Source organism: Pipistrellus kuhlii, unplaced genomic scaffold (genome assembly GCF_014108245.1).
Source record: "Pipistrellus kuhlii isolate mPipKuh1 unplaced genomic scaffold, mPipKuh1.p scaffold_m20_p_18, whole genome shotgun sequence".
In the NCBI taxonomy this organism is placed as follows: domain Eukaryota; kingdom Metazoa; phylum Chordata; class Mammalia; order Chiroptera; family Vespertilionidae; genus Pipistrellus; species Pipistrellus kuhlii.
Window position 1 is genome coordinate 20,444,310 of NW_023425493.1, and position 20,225 is coordinate 20,464,534.

General features: G+C 43.0%; 1 protein-coding gene across 2 annotated transcripts in view; it reads right to left on the bottom strand.

Annotated features, from left to right (window-relative positions):
* Positions 1–20,225, bottom strand: part of PAPPA2 (pappalysin 2) — a 295,333-nt gene that overhangs the window by 181,806 nt on the left and 93,302 nt on the right. The gene's annotated exons all lie outside the window — the stretch shown is intronic.

A 20,225-nucleotide genomic window follows, 5' to 3' on the forward strand; every position in this document is an offset into this window, starting at 1 on the left:
CACAGATTTAGCCCCAATATTGAACCTATAACCTGAAAGCTCCGAGCTCCACCCCTCACTGGTGGAAAGAGAATCATGCTTGTTCCCTCTACTAAATCACACAGGGTCCACATTTCATCTCACTGTCACACTCCTCCTGAAATTAGTAATTTCAGTTCATCACACATTTATTGAACTGCCAGACATAGACACTTTTCTCAGTGTTGAAAGAAAATGTGGTCTTTGCCCATTAGAAGTCTCAAGGGGAAGTGAGAAACGTAGAAGAGTACTTCAATATAACATCAGAACTTCAATCAAGGGACACATAGGTAAGTGAAAACAGAGTCAAATCTCAACCCAAAGATCAGTGAGGGTTTCCCGTGGGGATGAAATCCAAACATACTCTTGAGGAGTGTGTCAGAATTAGCCTGGCAAAAGGATTACAGAAGATATTCCACACAGCAGGGACAGTATGAATAAAGGTACTTGGGCAAAACCTCCATGTATAATATTACATAAATTATATGGCCCAACCTACCCAAGGTAGGTCTTGTATAACATATTAAGGGGGTTGGGCCGTATAATTTATGTAATACATGGAGGTTTTTCTATTTCTGTCAAATACCTCTGGCATCCTGACAGCACACATAGTAACTGTAGCAGGAAACATCCCATAGTTGTTGGCCTTGCCCTGAACACAAGATCCAACTGCAATTAAAACATCTCAGAAACTTTGCAGATGGACAACTGTGGCACAAGAAGTAAATGAACACCCAAAAATACCCCTGCACTTGTACAGTAGAGAGTCATGAAGCAATACCAGCTGCCAACCTCAGTACTTGGAGCCAGGGATTTGCATAGTGATTGAATGTTTGTCTGACATCATGGAGAGTTCAGTATAGGTAGAATATAAAGCTTAATAAATAACTACAATAAAATATGCTAGCTGTTTCAAGTAGAAGTGGTTATGAACCTCTTTATTAAAATATGGACAAAATACGGCAGAAACTCTCCCTAAACTTACTAAGTAAATGTCAGCTTGTTGACATTTAATAAATAATTTTATTCCTAGAAGAAATCCACTTCAAAATCTGCCCCTGAAACCAGATTACCTGCCAGCCTGTCTGAGAAGATTAGGAAGACCTAACCCAAAGGATTCCAAGAGATACGTTTAGATAATACCAGATCAAAGGTTCTGCCAGTTTACCCAAATACATTTACTTACAATTCCTTAGAACCTGCATTTATATAAAATGCCCACTTCAGCTGAATCTTCTAAACTGGGACACATGGTGTTCTTTTTATAAATACTTTTCCCTTCACTTAGCATGTAATGATATCTCCCATTTGAGATTTCCAAAGAAATCTTGTATGAACTATCATTTAAGAAGTGAAGCTATCCAGTGAGCTAGGCAAGATTATCATCACCAGCATCATGATATAAATGAAGATAATACCATGGTGCTGAGAGGTCTGGTATCAGGCTGTGTGCAGAGAGAACCAAGGTGTCATGATTCTGAGCTCAGGAAAGTTTTCTATGGTGAGAAAAACATAGTGCATGGTAGTTACAAATAGGAATAAGCCACAAGCTCCAGTCCTTAGTCTATCACTTACATGCCATGTGACCTCAGAAAAAAAATGTATCATCTTGCTGAGTCTCAGTTAACTGACTTGCAAACTGTACCTATAAAATAGAATGTGTCCATCTCTGGTCTGCTCTTCAGCATCCATCAAACATAAGCTGAGATCACAGACCCCTCATGAGGTTGCTATGAGAATTAAAGAAAAGAATACATGTGGAAGATCTCAGCCTAGCATTTGACACAAAATGATTGGCAAACATTAATTATGATGCTTAAAAAGCCTTTGAGAATGAGATATCTAAGGGAAAAATCAAATTAGATATAAAACAAGTATTTCACTGATGTTTATATTTAATAACTGATCCTCTGAAGAAGAAAAAAAAGCTGTCCTGATTTGCAGCATTTGCCAATTTCTATAATATAAATGCTCCCCCTATGATCAATTTTCAGTTATCAATATTATGTCACTGAACATGGGGTTTGGAAGATGTGCATCTTTGGCCCTGGTGAGCCAGTCTGAGCCAATCCTACCCTGTCAATTTTCGCAAGGAAAGCAGATGCAGGAGGCCATTGTCTCCTTCTCCCTCTGACTATTAAAGGATATGGGGTTGCTTTGCTGCTCTAGGCAAGATTATCATCACCAGCATCATTATATAGATCAGTGGTCAGCAAACTGCGGCTTGCGAGACACATGCAGCTCTTTGGCCCCTTGAGTGTGTCTCGGCATTAGAACCACTTCTTCAAAATAGACTCACCCAGGCAGAAAACCGACTTCTGCGCATGGGCCACGAATTGCACTATATGTGCTCGCCCGCATGTGGTATTTTGTGGAAGAGCCACACTCAAGGGGCCAAAGAGTTGCATGTGGCTCGCAAGCTGCAGTTTGCCAACCACTGATATAGATGAATATACCAAGGCTCTGAGAGGTTTGGTGTCAGGCTGGGTGCAGAGAGAACCAAGATGTTATGATTCTGAGCCCAGGAAATTTTATAATTTAAATTCAGATTATGTATAATTTAAAAGAGATAAATGTGACTTCAAGACTTCCTATAAAGCTACTGTATTCAAGACAGTGTAATACCAGTGAAAAAATCTACAAATGGATGAATGAAACAGAACAGAGAGCCCAGAAACAGACCCTCATAAAAACAGTCAACTGATCTTGGACCAGGAGCAAAAGCAATACAAAACGCAAGGCAATTTCTTCAATAAATGGTGCTGGAACAACTGGATATTCACATATCCCTCCCCTTCCCCAAAAAAAGAATGACTTTAGACAGAGACCTTGTATTCTTCACCAACATTAAATCAAAATGGATCATTGACCTAAATGTAAAATGAAAAACTACAAAACTGCTAGAAGACAACATAGGAGAAAACCTAGATGACCTTGGATGTGGTGATTCCTGTTTAGATACAACACCAAGACACAACCCAAAAAAGGAATCACCTATAAGCTGGACTTCACTAAAATTAAAAACAATGCTAAAGACAACACCAAGAGTACTAGAAGATAAGCCACAGATGGGAGAAAATACTTGTAAAAGATACATCTGATAGAGGACTGTTACCCAAAATACACATAGGACTCTTACAACTTAACCATAAAGAAACAAAAAACCCAATTTTAAAATGGGCCACAGACTGTAACAGATAATTCAACAAAGAAGATATACAGATGGCAAATCGATTTATGAAAAGATGCTCCTTACCATATGTCATCAGGGAAATACAAGTTAAAACAACAGGAAACTACTACACACCAATAAGAATATCCAAAAGCCAGAACACTACCACCACCAAATGCTGGTGAGGACGTGGAACACAGGAACTCTCTTTCACTGCAGATGGGAATGTAAATGGTACAGCCACTTTTGCAGTCATTTTGGTGTTTATTTAAAAACTAAACATACTCTTACTAATAGATCCAGTAATCACACTCCTTGGTATTTACCCAAAGGAGTTGAAAACACTGTCTTCGCAATAACCTGCATACATGTTTGTAGCAGCCTATCCACAATTGCCAAATCTTGAAAATAAAAAGATGTCCTTAAGTAAGTGAATGAATAAATTAGCTGTGGTACATCTAGCCAGGACTATTATTCAGTGTTAAAAATAAATGATCTATCAAGCCACAAAAAGACATGGAAGAAACATCAATGCACATCACTAAATGAAAGAATCCAATCTGAGTACATACTATATTATTCCAACTACATGGAATTCTGGAAAAGGCAAAAGTATGAAGACAATAAAAAGAGCAGTGATTGCCAGGGGTTTGGGGAGAGAGATAAATGGGCAGATCACAGCATTTTTAGGGCAGTGAAAATAATCTGTGTGATATTGTAATGATGGTTATGTCATCATACTTTTGTCCAAACTCAAGTAAACTATAAACTTTGGATGATTATGATGTGTCAATGTATGTTCAATCTTGGTTTAAAAATAAATTATCATTTTTGTGAGAGATCTTGATTATGGGGGAGAGGGGGTTATGCATGTGTGGGGGCAGGGAGTATCTAAAAATCTCTGTACCTTCCTCCCAATTTTAATGTATAGCTAAAACTGCTGGAAAATAAAGTCTTTTTTTTTTTTAAGTGGATTTTGAGACTTCAAATGTCTTCCTGAATGCCCAGTGACCAACTATACTCGAGAACAAAAACCTGTTCCTCCAAGACTTGCCTGTCAGCATCCTTCATCTGCAAACTGGGACCACAAAGCAGCCTGCACGCTCGTCCACATACTGTCAGGAGGGTCCCTATCCCCGCTCCCTTAATTCCATCAAGCAGGAAGAAAAATTACCAAATGCCAACCTTGAGGAGACTTCTTCTTTTCAGTATAGCAGAGTAAAGCTGACGAAACCAGTGCAGCCAAAGCCAACACACTATATGTGGTCAAAGTCAGCTTATGCAACATTGAGATTTTATCACTTTGGATATACATGTGAGCCACATTCTTGGGTGGAACAGAGGGATCAGATCATCAATATGATTTATGAAATCACTCAACACCAAACTGAGCTGTGATAGCCCATGGGTCAGAAAAAAATCAGATCCAATGATGTAACTGGAAAAATGGTAGTGGTACCAAAGCCAAACATTTGGACCGTGTCATATTAAAACTTCAAGAGTCATTCTTTTCCCTCTTGCTTCAAATTGGCTTCCATTATGTATTGATGTTTACGAAATTTAAAATTATTGTAACACCTTCTCTTGTATCTAATTTAAGTTTGGAGAGAAAGGAATATAAATGGAGGAAAACTATCTTGTTCATTTTATCCCTGAGCTCAACTCCAATACTCATAGTTGGAGACCCGGGTTAGCTCTTTACTCACGTGGGTCTCTGGGAAAAGTCATTTGGATGCAGTTCTCTACTATTATGAATTGCCAGCATTTGGAATTAATAGAGTTTATGTCCCTCAAGGAGAAAAATCTTCTCTCAAACTGAGCTACAGTCTCCCTGCGTGATTATAAAAAAATTATATTAATGGTAAGCATGATAGCTAGAGTGTTACAAACTGTTTGATGGGGAAATATTTCAATGTGGCCCCTGGGGAATAGGGACCCTGCTTGCTTTTATTTCGTGGATTCTTTCTTTGCACTCATGAGGTAGGCTGCTCAAGCAAAGAAGAAATAAAGAGACTTAAAATATATTTTATTAAATGTCTTCTATGATGGACAGGTGTCACCCTATAACAACCTTCCATGAATTTATCAGATTAATTGTACATCCTCAATTCAAAACACTGAGGATCACAGATGTGAAGCAATTTGTCCACAGTCTTACATCTATGAAGGGCCAGAAACTGAAATCAAAATTAGGTGTGCTCTTTCCACTCCACAAAAATACCTCAAATACCAAGACATACATTGTTAGTTGTTGTTTTGGAGCAAGAACAGTTAGGGCTGCCGAGTATGGCATTAACCAAATTGAAGGTGACTGGGGTCTGACTTTGGAAATAATGTACAGCTAACATCCACACCTGGAAATGGTTTGGAGATAACAGACTGGCTAGCACAGCAGCAAATATGTCCATGTTTGGCCAGCACCTAAATGGACAGCCTACCACCTGAGAGTGGATAACATTTCTGGGTGGTCCTGCAAGGTTTCCTGTAACACATACACTCAGTAATCAATTCCAGGATCCCAAAGGAAAGGGGGAGCCTCTTATCCCAAAGCCAGGGCCATGGCCCAAGGTGGGAGGGAAGCTAAAGTGAGGAGCGCTCAACTGAAAACTCCCTTCCAAGCCAGTGGCTTCCATCTCCAGTTGTTTTCTTACTGGGTATGTATTTAGCAGAGTAAGACTTCATGTTAGAGGAGGATATAATAAAAAGGGAAATGAAATGGTCCAGACAAGAGCTGTTCCCACCCACCTCTCAACAGATCCAAACCAACTGCTCTGATTGCTCACTCCTTTTCCCGACTAGAATATCCTGTCAATTGATTGTGACAGAATGGAGTCTCCTGGCCACAAGGCCCCATAGAGGGAATTAGGTTTCAGCAGTGCTCCTGGCATCATAATGAGAAGAAAAATGTGTTCACTCCAGGAGTTATATAAGTCAATATAAAGTAAGAGAGAGAAAAGAATCTTCTGAGAACTGTCAGGAAGCAACCTGTACTTAATGGAAATAACATAAAATTCCTTTTTAAAGCAGAGGAGTATCCATGTTTCAGGAACATTATGTGAACTTATTTCAGATTGATGAAATAAATAGAAAAATAAAAAAAATGTCCCTGAGAGGCAATGTAGGCCAAATGCTGAGAAAAATGCAGGGTGATGTCCTCCTCCCCAATTAAAACCCTGCTCTGTAGTCAACACATCACTTCCTGACAGCAACACTCCAAGTACAATCTCAGCCCTGTAAAAGGTATCATAGTGCTCCCTTTGTCCAAAATACCTCCCATCCATGGGTATGACATTCAAAGGTTAGCTGAAGACTGCTCTTGTCAAAGTGGTCTTTGCAGTTTGCTGATCCTCATGGTGCAGCTGATATTTCTTTGTTTGGCCAAGCGACTAGAGAGTTTCTTGGTGACAAGAATCTGTTAGGCAGCTGTGAATTTTTGCACACAATCAAGGAAGGAATTGGTTCTAGCTCCTGCATTGCACCTACTCTGCTCCTGACATAAAAATGACTCCCAGAGGAGCATCTCCTTCTGGTCTTGGAGGAACCCTAATAACCCTGCAATTGGGTCTGGCCTAGAGGGATGATGCAGGGGGATCAAGCATTCTCTTCACTGTGCAACTGCAGGTGCTTGGGCTTTCCCTGATGTTAAGATGTGCTTTTCCCATCCATCACATAATAAGCTGTTTCCTTCTGGATTCCACACACTTGGACTAGAGCACACCTGGCAAAACTTCCTGAGAGCTTTCCTTGGGCAAAGTGCCATTCTGGAGGGAACACCCACACGTGTGTCTCACAGAGGAGATTGTTTAACAATAAGCCAAGGTAGCAGAAGAGAAAGCCATGGTCCAGACAGAAATGCTGCCCTTAAGACAGACACAGCCATGGAACCTCACTTCCAGGAGAGTCCACCCACTGAGCTCTCTACTCCTCTGGGAACATTCATGTTGGGAGTGAGAGTCCTGCTTCTCCAAGAAGGCCCATGAGCTCCCAGGAAGGTGAAGTTCTCTTCAACAAAACAGAGGAGTCACGCACAGTATCATCAGCTCTGGTAACTAAAAAAACATGCTGTGTGGTGCAAGTTTGTTTTTAGGAGGAAAATGAGCTTAAAACGGGGCCAGGTTAGGTCATGAGCATAAATCAACCTGCTACAAGGCATGGTCTTTTCCCGGGATATTATGCCTGCGGCCTCCTCACACCACACGTGGGTCTGCTGCCTTCTGCAGAACTACTTACCCAACACTCCACCCCCCAGAGAGAGCACCAGGCAGGAGAACAAAAGGACTGAGGAGGAGGAGCTGGGCTATCCATCAAAGACCAGGATCTGGCGGTGAGCAGAGGGCTGTGTCAGCAGGAAGAGTGGGAGAGAGTGAACAAAGAAGGCCAGGGAGGTCTTTTCAGCTGTTCTAGATAATTCTCCTTCAAGACAGGATTAGGCTCAACCTTTCATCTGGGAGTCCAAGCTTTTACAAATTAGAGCACAGAGTGGGACGAAGCTCCTGGGAATGCTTCACTTACATCTTCCCGGCACATATTTCAACCTCTCCTCACAGCGTGGACCTTCCCTTGTTGTCATGCTCTCATGATGCGCCAGGATGACAGGAATCAGCATGGGGATTTCCCTAGCTTTCTGAAGGCCACTGTGCTGAGACAGAGGCAATATGGTCAGGTTGCAGTGGTGGGAGAGGGCCTGAGAGAGCAGGGAAACTCAGAATGGTGAGTTATCAGCATTGCCATGGGCCTGGAATAAGTCGAGGGCGATGGGAGCCTCCTTCCTAAGGAAGCTTCCTTGATCACTGCAGCAAAAAGCAATATGGTTTGAGGCATGGTCACCCATGGCCTGAGAAAGTAATCCACAAGGGTCAGAAAAGAACAACTTGCACAGCCCACCTGGAATGCTATTGTGCCTTACATATCGGGTCTAGTAATAATTAATGTCGTTTTTAAACATTGGTTTAAAATCCTGCTTGGCGTTGACTTGTATTGACATAACCTTCAAACACGTGGTATCTACAGAACGTGTGAAGTGCAATTAACAAGTTTTGCTTGAAAAAGTTTGTGTTTGGTTTGGTTTTTGTTGCAAAACTAGGGCTAAGAAGATAGCGGATGAAGAGCATATTCGGCACTGCATGCTTTACGAGTTCCAATTAGGAAGAAAAGCAAGTGAGGCTGCAAAAAACATCTGTAGTGCTCTTGGTCAAGATGCAGTTAGCACCAGAAAATGCCAGCGTTGGTTTGAGAAATTTTGCGAGGGAAATTTTTCGTTAGATGACAAGAGTGGTCGAGGCCGTGTGTCCAATTTTGATCAAGAAGCTCTTCAAGCTCTTTTGGTGCAAAATCCTCAAATTACCCAACAAGAGTTTGCGACAACTTTAAATTGTTCACAAAAAACAATTTCCAATCAATTGCGTGCACTTGGCAAAGTCCAAAAGTTTGGAAAATGGATTCCTCATGAGTTGACAGACAACAACTGTAATCAAAGAGTCACAATTTGCAGTTCGCTCCTCTCTCGTCAAAACCGTTTGCCGTTTTTAGAGCAAGTTGTTACCGGAGATGAAGAATGGGTGCTGTATGTTAATTTGAAAAGGCGGCCTCAATGGTTGGACAAAAATGAGGCTCCGCAGCCCACGCCAAAACCTGACTTGCATGCGGAAAAAGTGATGTTGTGTGTTTGGTAGAATTTTAAAGGAATTCTTCATTATGAACTTTTACCATCTACCCAAACCATTACAAGTGCAGTGTATAGTGCCCAATTGGAAAGGTTAGCCCAAGCTTTAAGAGAAAAAGAACCCGCGCTGATTAATCGGAAGGGCGTAATTCTTCACCACGATAACGCACGACCGCATACTGCAAGAATCACTGCTGAAAAACTGCGCCAGTTGGAATGGGAAGTTCTCCCTCAACCTGCATATTCTCCTGATATTGCCCCTTCCGATTACCATTTGTTTCGTTCTTTGCAAAACTTTCTTCTTGGAAAAAAATTTAATAATGAAGAATGCCTCAAAAATGCATTGACCGAATTTTTTGCATCAAAATCACAAGAATTTTACAACAGAGGGATTAAAATGCTTCCTGAGCGTTGGGCACAAGTAGTAGAAAACAACGGTAACTATATTGTTGATTAAATTTTGTTGTATTGTTTAAATAAATTCGATTTAAAAAAAAGTATTAGAAAATGACATTAATTATTACTAGACCTAATAGCTGGACAATGCCTCCAGGGGGCTCAGGGGGATCTGCCACGACAATCCTGCCTTGTTCCCAAACTCTCCAAGACTGGATCCAGACCTACAAATGGCCAAGTGGAGCCAGCACAGCAGCCAACAGAGAACCACCTTTTTGATTCTCATGATAGGACTGATAATTCACCAATGAATTAAAGCCACAAGAAGCAGTTAGAGCTGCCAAGAGCATCCTCCCAATTGATGATGATCCTCTAAAAACCCATCCCTCTAACAAAGAAGAGCCCTTGTCTAATAAAAAGCAACCCCCTCCCCATCTCCCTCCTACACCATTCACTCCCCACTGTAAAGACAGCTACTGACCACATCACCCCCTATAGGAATGTGTTGGCTTTCCACTTCTTCCTACTAAGGATCTAGAACCAAGAATAGTTACCCGGGAGGATTAGAATGGACAGTACCCTGGTGGGGTATAACCACCAAGTTACCCATCCCCTATGTCCCAATAAAAGAAAATTCACAAAGGAAAAAAAAATAATAGTAATCAGACTTCTGCCTCCTCCCCCCCAGTCCTGGGCAATTTCCCTTAGAGTTGTACTTTGTGATCAATTCCAGGGAGGGAGGAAGAAAGGGAAGAAGAAGAGAAGAAGGGAAAGAGAGAGAGTTGGAATAAGGGAGGAAGGGACGTAGGGAGGGAGGAAAGAAGGAAGGACATTTTAAACGTGGATCTTTTAAAATTTTCATTTCAACCATTTTAATAACCTCAGAGAGCAGTATGAAATTTCCTGAGCATTCAACACGCTCTACAGGTCTTGTAAATATGAGGTCCATGAATAGCTTATCAAGGCTCAATGTATAAAAACTATGGTTTCGCAGAAGGAGCATCTGGGATATGAAAGGTATGGGCTGGGCTGGGCTGAGCTGCCTGCAGGCTTCTCTATCCATCTGATCTCTTTCCTTAACAGCAATGGGAAAGCATGCCCTTATTCCAGCAACACAACAGAAAGACTATAAAGCCCCAAATGTAGAAGGTAGGTTGTACATCAGCCAAGACAGCAGTATGAAACCCCACACTTTAGAGCCTGGAATACTTTGAATTCCATTAACTTTGATAAGACACATTAGTGCACAGCACAGGCTGGTCCCAGGAGACACCCAGAGCAGGATGCCAGCCCCTCCTCCACAACCTCACCCACCTTTAGCAAGGTTCCCTCTGAAAACTGGATTGTATAGCTTCAGCTAAGCAACACCAACACCAATTTCCTGTTTTTTTCCTTTCCTCTGCCAAATAAATAATTTTGAGATCCCTCTCAGAAGTTTTCCTTGGCACTTTTTTGACCAGGTACAGTTCACAGTATCAATGCTGCCCTAACAAGACGTGTTTAAATAGTGTCCACTGTACACTTCATGATGCAGAGGTATCGCAGGAATCTTGTTTAAAGGTAGTGTGAACAAGATCCTCCCGCAATGAAAACAACCTCCCAACTGGTCACTCAGTTAAGGTCAGATGCTTGTCTATCAGGTTTTCTTAAAGTGAAATATCGTATGACTTTCACAATGTTCGGATTCGTGCAATGTGTCTCCTATTCACACAGTGAATATGCACTGCCTGTGTTTATTTAGTAATATCATAACATTTTGGCCTCTACCTTGTGGTCAAAAATAACCCAAGGGGATCCTAACTGCTTTCTAGGAAGCAAGTGATACCTAAGGACCCCACAAACCTAAGTACTCTGCCAATCAGAATCTAAAGGCCCATAGTCCCTTTTGCCACCAGTTTCAAAGTCCGAGATGAACACAGAGAGAATACAGGCATCCATTCTCAACTTGAACCCAGGTGAGTCTTCGGAGCCCAGTGTTCAAAGAGGACACTTAACACTAACCTCTGAGTGAGAAAGTCAAAGAACAAGGAAAATAGGTGGTCTGATTAATTAATTGATGTTTCAGGTTAAAGGAAAACGAAAGTCATTTATTAATTTTTTTTCTTTTCTTTTTAAAATATATTTTTATTGATTTCAGAGAGGAAGAGAGAGATAGAAACATCAATGATAAGAGAATCATTGATTGGCTTCTTCCTGCAAGCACCCTACTGAGGATGGAGCACAAAACCTGGGCATGTACCCTGAACGGGAATCAAACAGTAACCTCCAGGTTCATAGGTCGGATGCTCAACCTCTGAGCAAGCAAGGTCAGGCTTCCTTTCCTTATTGAAAGTCTTTTCTACTTCTTTCTAATAAGAGATGTAAATTAATCAAAGGCAACCTGGAAGTGTTGAAATAAAACCAAGTTGGAAACCAAGAAACTTGGGACATTGTCCCAGCTTGTTGCTGTGTGATGTCTGGGAAGTCCTATTCTCTCTCTGGGCCTCATGGTCCCATCTGTGAAGGAGAGACTGGCTAGGCCAGGTCATCACCATGCTGTTCTGACAGTCTGTGTCTGGGACCTCTAGGCTCACCCTGAAGGAATACAAGGTTCTTGTCCTTCTGCAGCTCCTCGCTGTTCCACATCCTGCAACAGTGGCCACAGAAGATGGAGAGGACTGAGCTGAACCCACATCTCAATGGGCAAGGTCTGTTTCTACTAGATCCTTCTTTTGAATTCATTGTGTAATTATGTGTGCCTAACTCCTAAAAAGTGGAATGACTAAAACAGTATGGTAAGTTGAGGATACTTGTTCTTGGGATCCAAGGCATCAATGTTTTACTACCAATAATTCTATGCTCAATCATATCACATAGTTATGCAAGCATATACACATATAAGAGCTCATGAAAGAGAGATTTTGCATGGGCTGGGGACAGGGGAGGCCCTGGGGAGGAGGGACAGGACAGCCTTAGTCTGCTTGACTGGCAGTGACTTGAGAGCAAGGCATTAGGTCCTTCTTCTGCCACCACATTACCATGGAAGGATGAAAAAAGCATCTAACATTGACTGAACACATACCATGCATCAGGTACCAGGTATAGCTCTAAGTACTTGACATTCACTAATTTAACTGTCACAATTCTATCAGGCAAAGTGATCCTTATTCCAGCATCACTGAGGAGGGGACTTCAACTTGTCAGGTATGCACAGGGAGTAGAGGACTCCAGATCCTGAATCCTTAACCACTGTGTTAAGAAAAAAAATTAGAATGGATAAAAAGACTGAGGTAGACAACTCAAGGTGAGGAAACCGCTGTACAAAGGCCAGGAATTGGTAGCAGATGGGTCAGGTGAAGAGGAGAAAAAGACTTCCCTGACTCAGCAACAATGTTGACTCTGGGGAGTCAGAAGCAATCAAGTTCTATGTATAGAAGAAAGGGGCCAGATTATTCTCCATCCATGTATTCAACCTAAATGCCCACTCCAGTTAAGGCCCCAATCTGGGTGTGGGTGATACCTAGATGAATGGATCTAGAGAAGCCCTCAGAAGCCTGCAGGCAATCAAAAGTCTTCTGCCTGCTGAGCTGAGGAACTGGAACTGGAAGTAGAAACCGCCAACAGTGGTGGACTAAGGACAGGAAGGCTGCAATTGAGTAGGCGGCAGGACCTGGAGGAGAGGTCCTATAGGAGAAGTGGTAACAGTAGCACCAGGAACAGGTAGACAGGCGGTTGCCTTCCATGGCATATCTTTCCTAATTCCCAGACCTTGCTGTGGGCAAAGAACCAGGATGGGTGGAGCCACACACGTCCTTGGATCTGCTCCTCTGTCATAGCTGGTCCTAGCTAAGGTGTGGCCAATGACACCCTGCACTCTGTCCAAGGGCCCAGTCAGATTGCCACAACCAGGGAGGGAAGCATGCCCACGATTGCCTCCCTGCTCAGGACGTGCACCATGGGCCAAATTAGAAGGATATTCTATTGTGCAATTATTTCAAATAATGAATGTGCCCTGAAACAAACAATGTCTAAAATAGACCTCTGCTGTGGTTAGTGTTTATTACTATTCTGCATAAAGTTGGAGTCTATTTCAAAAATAGTTCTTGAGTACTTACTTTGTCCTCAGTAAACATCTGTTAAAGAAATGAAATTAGTGAGGTTAAAAAATAAATCGAGCTAAGTACTACCTGTGTTTTATGTTAAAAAGAATTCCATTCCCCCCAATTCTGCAGAATTTGAAAAGAGCACAAAAAGCACAGAAGGAGCGAAGGCTGCCTGGCCTTCTCTTCAGATGGGCGAGACCAACTTTCCCTAGGTACATGCGAAATGGGCCCTCACCTGAGTAGATGGAGCCCTTTGCTGCAATCAAGGACATGGAAGTGGGATTGAGAAAGAAGAGTTTAGTTGAGACATATTGGATCCCTTCACTCCTCCATGCTGCTGCCTTAAAATCCAGAGACAGCTTCACATCCTGGATAAGAGCATGTACTCTAGGAACAGAGCCCTCAGGTTCAAATCATGGTACTGCATGAACCAGCTGTGTGACCCTGGGCAATGCCCTATTCCCCTCTGCTTCAACTTCTCCATCTCCCTCCTCAAATTAATATTTGTAAAGTGACCACAGTCACGCCTGCCACAGAGTAAGTAATGCATGAGTGTTTGTCAAGTGTCTTCAATAATTTCTTGGAACGATTGAGCTTGCATTTGCATGCTTTAGATTTCTGTGACTTCATCTTCCATTATTTTCCTATGTTCTCTCTGCTTTAGATTACTAGTGCTTAATTACATGGCCCTGAAATTTGCATCTCTTAGCTCAAAGAAAAACCTCTCTGAATCTCTACTTCTGATGTTTATCAGCTCCCTTCAGGCCAAGTTTCTGTGTAGAGTACACTAGACCCACACTGTCTTCACTCCCCTCTCATTCACATCACCACTTGCTGGAATGTGGAGACCCTTCCCACCATCCCCAAACTCTAAAGTGAAACTGCTCTCTCTATTCACCAGCAATTTCCTATCTGCTACGTCCAATTAGCCCACCTCAGGACTACTGGCTTGTTGGGTGTCCCTGTGCCATCAGACACTAATAATTTTGTCCTCTTTTCTTTTCCCCAAGTCTGCTGCCTTCCAGGCCTCCTTCTCTCTGTCTAGTCATCAGCTATCTTTCCCTAGCCTTGAGGCACCCCCAAACTCATCTAGGCAGCACTAGCCCTCCCAACAGCTGGGCTGTAATCATCTCCAGGTTGGTGTCCAGTAGACAATGAATACCGTCCAGCTGCAGTCCCTGCCTTGCTCATTCTGATTCTCCAACACGTGGTTAAATGCCAGATACTTCACCTAATAGAAGCTCAAAAAATGTTGGATGTAGGATGGATGGATGGATGGATGGATGGACGGATGGATGAGCGAACAGAACCAAACAACTTTACTTTGTCCCTAACTGCCCCAGAAAGTACAGCAATCACATATATAAAAGTTATCAAATGCTGAGTCACTGCTTGAATGCTGACTCACTAGCTGATAAACTTTTAAGCACTGTGACTTCCCCTCTGATTAGCTACTGGACTTCTAATTCAGAAATGAGCCATAATGACTGGCCTTGGTATCCCAACTGATTTTCATGGCAATGCTTTGACTTCAAAGGGTTCTGAGACTCTGGGTTCAAGTAACCATATTGCATATTTGGAAAGAACTGCTCTTCTTGACCACAAACTTCTGAATCATAAAGAGACCAGGATGTTTTTGTTTGACTACCACGCTTCATTTCCTGGAGATTCTCTTCTTGAAAAGGTCCAAAGAGCAGAACTCTTTTAAGGCAGGTCGTGAACACAAGAAGCAAAGGATGCTATTATTTTTCAGATACAAACTTAACCTAGAACTATGCTTTCTGGTAGGTGCAAGCATTATGGGTTGTATAATGTGAGCAGAAAGGAATATAGCAGGCCCCCAGAAGAACCTAATTCCATGTACTGTGAGCTTGGAAAAATTGAAGGTGGGAATGAAGCCCTGTACATGGGAAGAAATATGGGATTATGGACTTGCTTATGGCATCAGGAGCTGAGGGCAATGAATGTTCAGGTTATATGAGCTCAGAATCCCAACTAAGGAGTAGCCTCCCCACCTATCTATCTGGCCTCCCCAAAGCACAGAAAAAGGGAAGAAACACTGGAGATCTCATTCACACAGGGAATCCAGGAAGGCTGCATGTATGAGGCAGCCAGTGTGGACTACCTAAGGAGGGGGTACATAGACAGCTGTTTTATTTCTACAACCAAACATTGCCTCTTCTGGATAGTCAAACAGCCAGCATATAAAAACGTTTCCTATACACTAAAGCTAATTTGCCTAGTCCACACAAGCAAACTCAGGGACCTCATCCTTGTTACGGTAGGCAAATAGAACCCACCCAAAGGGCTGATAGCAGCTCTCTCACACCATGATTCTTCCACTTCAAGGACAGGGTTGCTAAGACTTTGATGCATGTCTGGGTCCTGGGCAAAGACTGACTTTGACCATTTGCTGCACTATCTGAAGAGGCAGCTGACAGGTGGGCCCTCGTCTTCAGAAGAGCTCTGGGAAAGGCATGGATGTGGCTCAGTGGCTACTGGAGTCCTGCTGGATAAAAGGGGGATAGCACAAGAAATTCAAAGAAATTCCTTTGAAAATCTTTGAATCTGTCTTTTGCGAAGCTCCATCATCCACATGAATAAAACTCCTGCCCTCAGAACAGAGTACCCTTACTGGGAAGAGTGGTTGCCACCACAGCCTGTGAAACCTCATTGTTCATTCAGAACAGAAAAGGTTTTCAACAAGCCCTAAACAAGGGGCTTTAAACCCAAGGTCAGTAACCTTCGGCCAGCAAAATCCGAGAATTCTGAAAGTTGTATGACCTGCAAGAAACTGCACACTTTCCTAGGCAGAGATCACAACTTTTATCAGATTCCCAATGCAACTGTGACCTTACAGAAGCTTTAGTACCAATGTCCAGGTTATTAGAATAAATACTGCCCAGGCTCAACAAGAACAAAAAAGTTTAAAAATAGAATTCTTGCAGGCCTCTGACTCTACCGAGTTCTCATAATCTTGAGATCATTTTGTTAAAAAATCCTACTTACGACCATTCGTATTTGACAGATGAGCAAACTAACAATCTAAGGAAATGAAGTTAATACCCCACCTAAATAAAAGTTACAGGTTTGTGGGCCAGAACCAAACATACAAAGATTACTTAGTATTGATGGCCTCTGTATCCTAAATAACACATCATAAATAAAGATCAAGGCTCAAGCAGGGTGTCAGGCACTCTACATACATGACTTACTTAGACACCATAACAGCTCTGCAAGACTTTATCTCATATTTTGATTTGAGGAAACCAGGACTCTGAAAAGTTTGATGTGGTTGCCAAAGATCCCAGCACTGAGAAGTGTCATTAATGAGATCCGACTCCAGGGCTGTCTGATTCCCAAGTTCTGCACCAGAAGACACTCTAAAACTTGGATCCCCAGAGGAGGACTCATCTTGAAGCCAGGGACAGTTTCTTAGACATCTTTGTATTCCCTACAGCACTTTTCATGGCAAGGCACTCCATAAATATTTGTGAAGAAACCTGGGCTTGGACCCCAGTCCTGCCCAGGACTTGCTGACTGGAGTTGCAGGTAGCTCCTCAGCTGGGCCACTTCAGGGAACATTTGAAATCAATTACGGGGGAACAGGAACCTATTAAAAGGGGTTCTTCTGTGTATGTTGGGGTTGAAGGAAAGAAAGTTGAGGAGGAGGAAAATGAACTGAATGATTTCAGGGGTGGGTGCTGAAGCTTAAAATTTTCACACCAGGATGAGGCAGAATTTAGCATATGTTCACTGCTGAGTTCCAATGCCCCATCCAAATGGGCTCCTAACCCTGACTTCAGGATACTCCTTGGTGGCACGAATCCCTAACCTGCCTGGCCCCTCCTCCAAAGCAACTGCCTCCAGCTCTTGCTTAGACCTTGCTGTCCAGTTTCTGAACTATGGAAGATGGGCAACTTCACAAGGTCAGTTTGCTGGGATCCCAGCACCAATACTCACCTCTCGGGGCAGAGAGAAACTCAGCACATAGTCAGTGGGGCCCTCATTGTCTTCAGTCCTAACTAACAGTACTAACCCATTCTGGACTCCAACTTACTATTTTGGAAGAATGTGGGAGTTTGGGGAGAGGGGAGGTAGGTAACCCTAGTTGATTTTTTTTCTTTTTTCCTTCTAATTTTTATTCTAGAATGTAAAGCTCATTTTAATTATAGTTGATATAAAATATTATATTAGTTTCAGGTGTACAACATAATTTGACACTTATATACCTTACTCATTGCTGAAAGGGCAAAGTTAATCACAATCCCCCAAATGTCACTTTAGCCCCTTCTCTTAGGCCCTACAAAAAAAGACTTGGATGAAGCTGATCCTAAGGGATGCCTACCAGCAACACTCTGGAAGGGGAAAATTAAATACAGCTCAGAGGCCAGAGCAGGAACAGACCTTCAGGAAGCCAGGCAGGTTCCCCACTATGTGGCTTCCAGAGGCTGGCCTACTCTCCTATGCATGAAGCAACACTGCCACCTAGTGCTCGTGTAGGAAGTATTCCCTAAGGCCCCTTACCTCAGGGGTCCCTCTACCATGGCTGCTGTGGCTGAATTGCTTGAGGTCTTTGGTAAAGAGAAAATGCTCCAAGGTGGGTAGATTGAGAATCAGGAAATTAGGTCTGTTAGGTATATAGAAGTTAAGGTTTGAGAGCTGTTGGAAAAGTGTGGGAGCCAAGTCTTACAGCACTTGAGCTGTCAGTGGAACAGCAGAAAATCATTGGTTGAATGGTATTTTGTTCCCAGAAACCTGATCCAATAGTTGCCATTCTTCGTAAGTGGAGGCCAATCATTCCAGGAACAAGAAATGGCCTGTTAGCGAGCCATTGCTAAGATAAAAGAGGGAAGATGGGAATAAATGAGTTCAAATCGGAGAGCTCTATTCCTTAGAGCACATGTGTCAAACACAAGACCCGCGGGCCAAATCCGTCCCGCCAGGCCTTGCAATGTGGCCCGCACCGCGCTGTCATCACTGCACTCCACTGCGTTTCCATCACAATGACAGTTTATAACTGTTCAGTAAACCATTCGGCCCGCAATTTAGGCTGGATTTTAGATTTTGGCCCCTTCTCTGATTGAGTTCGACACCCCTACCTTAGAGGAACAACCTTGACCTCTGCATGGTTCTCAACCAGGGAACGGACCCCCAGTGAAGCCTAAGAAGCTAAGCACAATGAGGAGGCAAGGATTTACACCCTTGGGAGCCTGGTTGCTAGAACCCTGAGGCATGAAGGCCTTCCCAGCCCCTACCATTCCCAGACTTTTAACCAAGTTTTCTTGAATTGTTTCTGATATGCACAAGCCTGAAGGAAGACACAGGGTAGAAGCTGAAGAAGAGACAGACCTGAGTATTCCCTCCCCTGGACCTTCCTGGTGTGGACTTCAGGGGAAATACCAGTACACCACAGGGGTCACTTTGATTTGAAGAGAAAGAAATCCCAGAAGCTAGACTGCCTGCAAAAGATTTCCTGCCTAATTTTACATGCTTAGGAGGTTAAAAGAGTTCAGATGGCACAGTGGAGAAGGATCTGAGTGTGTGTGCTGTGGCAAGGTGGGGAGCTGCTGGTGATGATGGACAGGTGGGAAAGGGAAGGAGATGGACAGGAGGTGGCTGGGGGAAGCATGACAAAGAATGCTGTAATTGGAATCAAATCAGTACAATACTCTCCTCCAGGCAGACCATGAGACAGAAGGACACAGAAAGGTCAGAACAGGGGTCAGGTACCCACCATCAAAAGTCTGTCTCCCCAGGTTTGGGTTTTAACAATCCAAAGCAATTGTTTCTAAGAGCTCCCTCCTATATCCCTACTGGATCCTTCTCTAATCCCTCATAGGTCCCCATGTTGCTACCGTGAGAGGAAGGGTAAGCAGAGTCACAGTTCTCAGTCTAGAAAGCAAGCACACAGCTTCCCTGGCAGATGAGTACCACGAAGCCAGATCAGGCAGCACGAAGATGTCATCTGGGAAAAACGGTGGTGCTGCCAACTCTAGTCAGATAATCATCTCGTTATTTCTTCCATTTGGCCCCAGAATAAGGATTTCCTTAGCCCTTCTCTCAACCCCCACCTATTTACAGCCCAGCCCCTTCTCTCTCCCCTCCCCTCATGCTCTCTCCTATCCCAAAATAAAAATAAAGCAAAACCACACAACTCTAGAGCCTGGGAATCCCAGCTTCCAAAGGAGAAATCACAGCCAAAGAGAGGGAGACAGTGAGTCCAACAGGGATGTTCCAGCAATATCCCATTGAAAGAGGCTCCATCCTTCCAGATTTCTTCTTCTGATCTGAAACTTATTTGCAGGCATTCAGCAACCTGAGAAGTCTTTAATCTGGACAGTTGTCAAGCACTGGAGCTGAGAAACTCCATTCCCAGCCTGCCTCTGGCATGTTTCATGTGGGATTGGTTTCCCTGTCAATGTAATGGGAGTGGAAACATCCACGGGTGTTGTGGATGGTCCAAATTAAGAAGATTTAAATGGCTCTACATGTGCCTAGCCTTGTGTGAGGTTCTGTCCTAGAAGATGAAAAGGGATGATGCCAAATGGTAGAGTAGCAGATCTCATCCCCCAATCCCTTGCTTGAAACTCGTCCCCCCTTCCCAGTAAGGCACAGGAAATAGCTATTCCTACTCCCAATCTTTCCCTTGTTCTTCTGAGTGACTTTCCATGAAAAACAAGATCTGGGTATAATGGAAAATAAGCATGGGTAATGTCCCCATTGTTGGCTCTGACAAAAATTATAGAATTATATAGGTGCATTTTTTAGGTCCCTCTCACAATAACCAGGGCTGGAAAACAGGGTCCCGGCTTGTGCCTACCTTTTCCAGTGGACCCTGATGTCCCTAGGTTTACAGATGACCCCAATACCCAGCCAGGTAGTAGCTACCTGC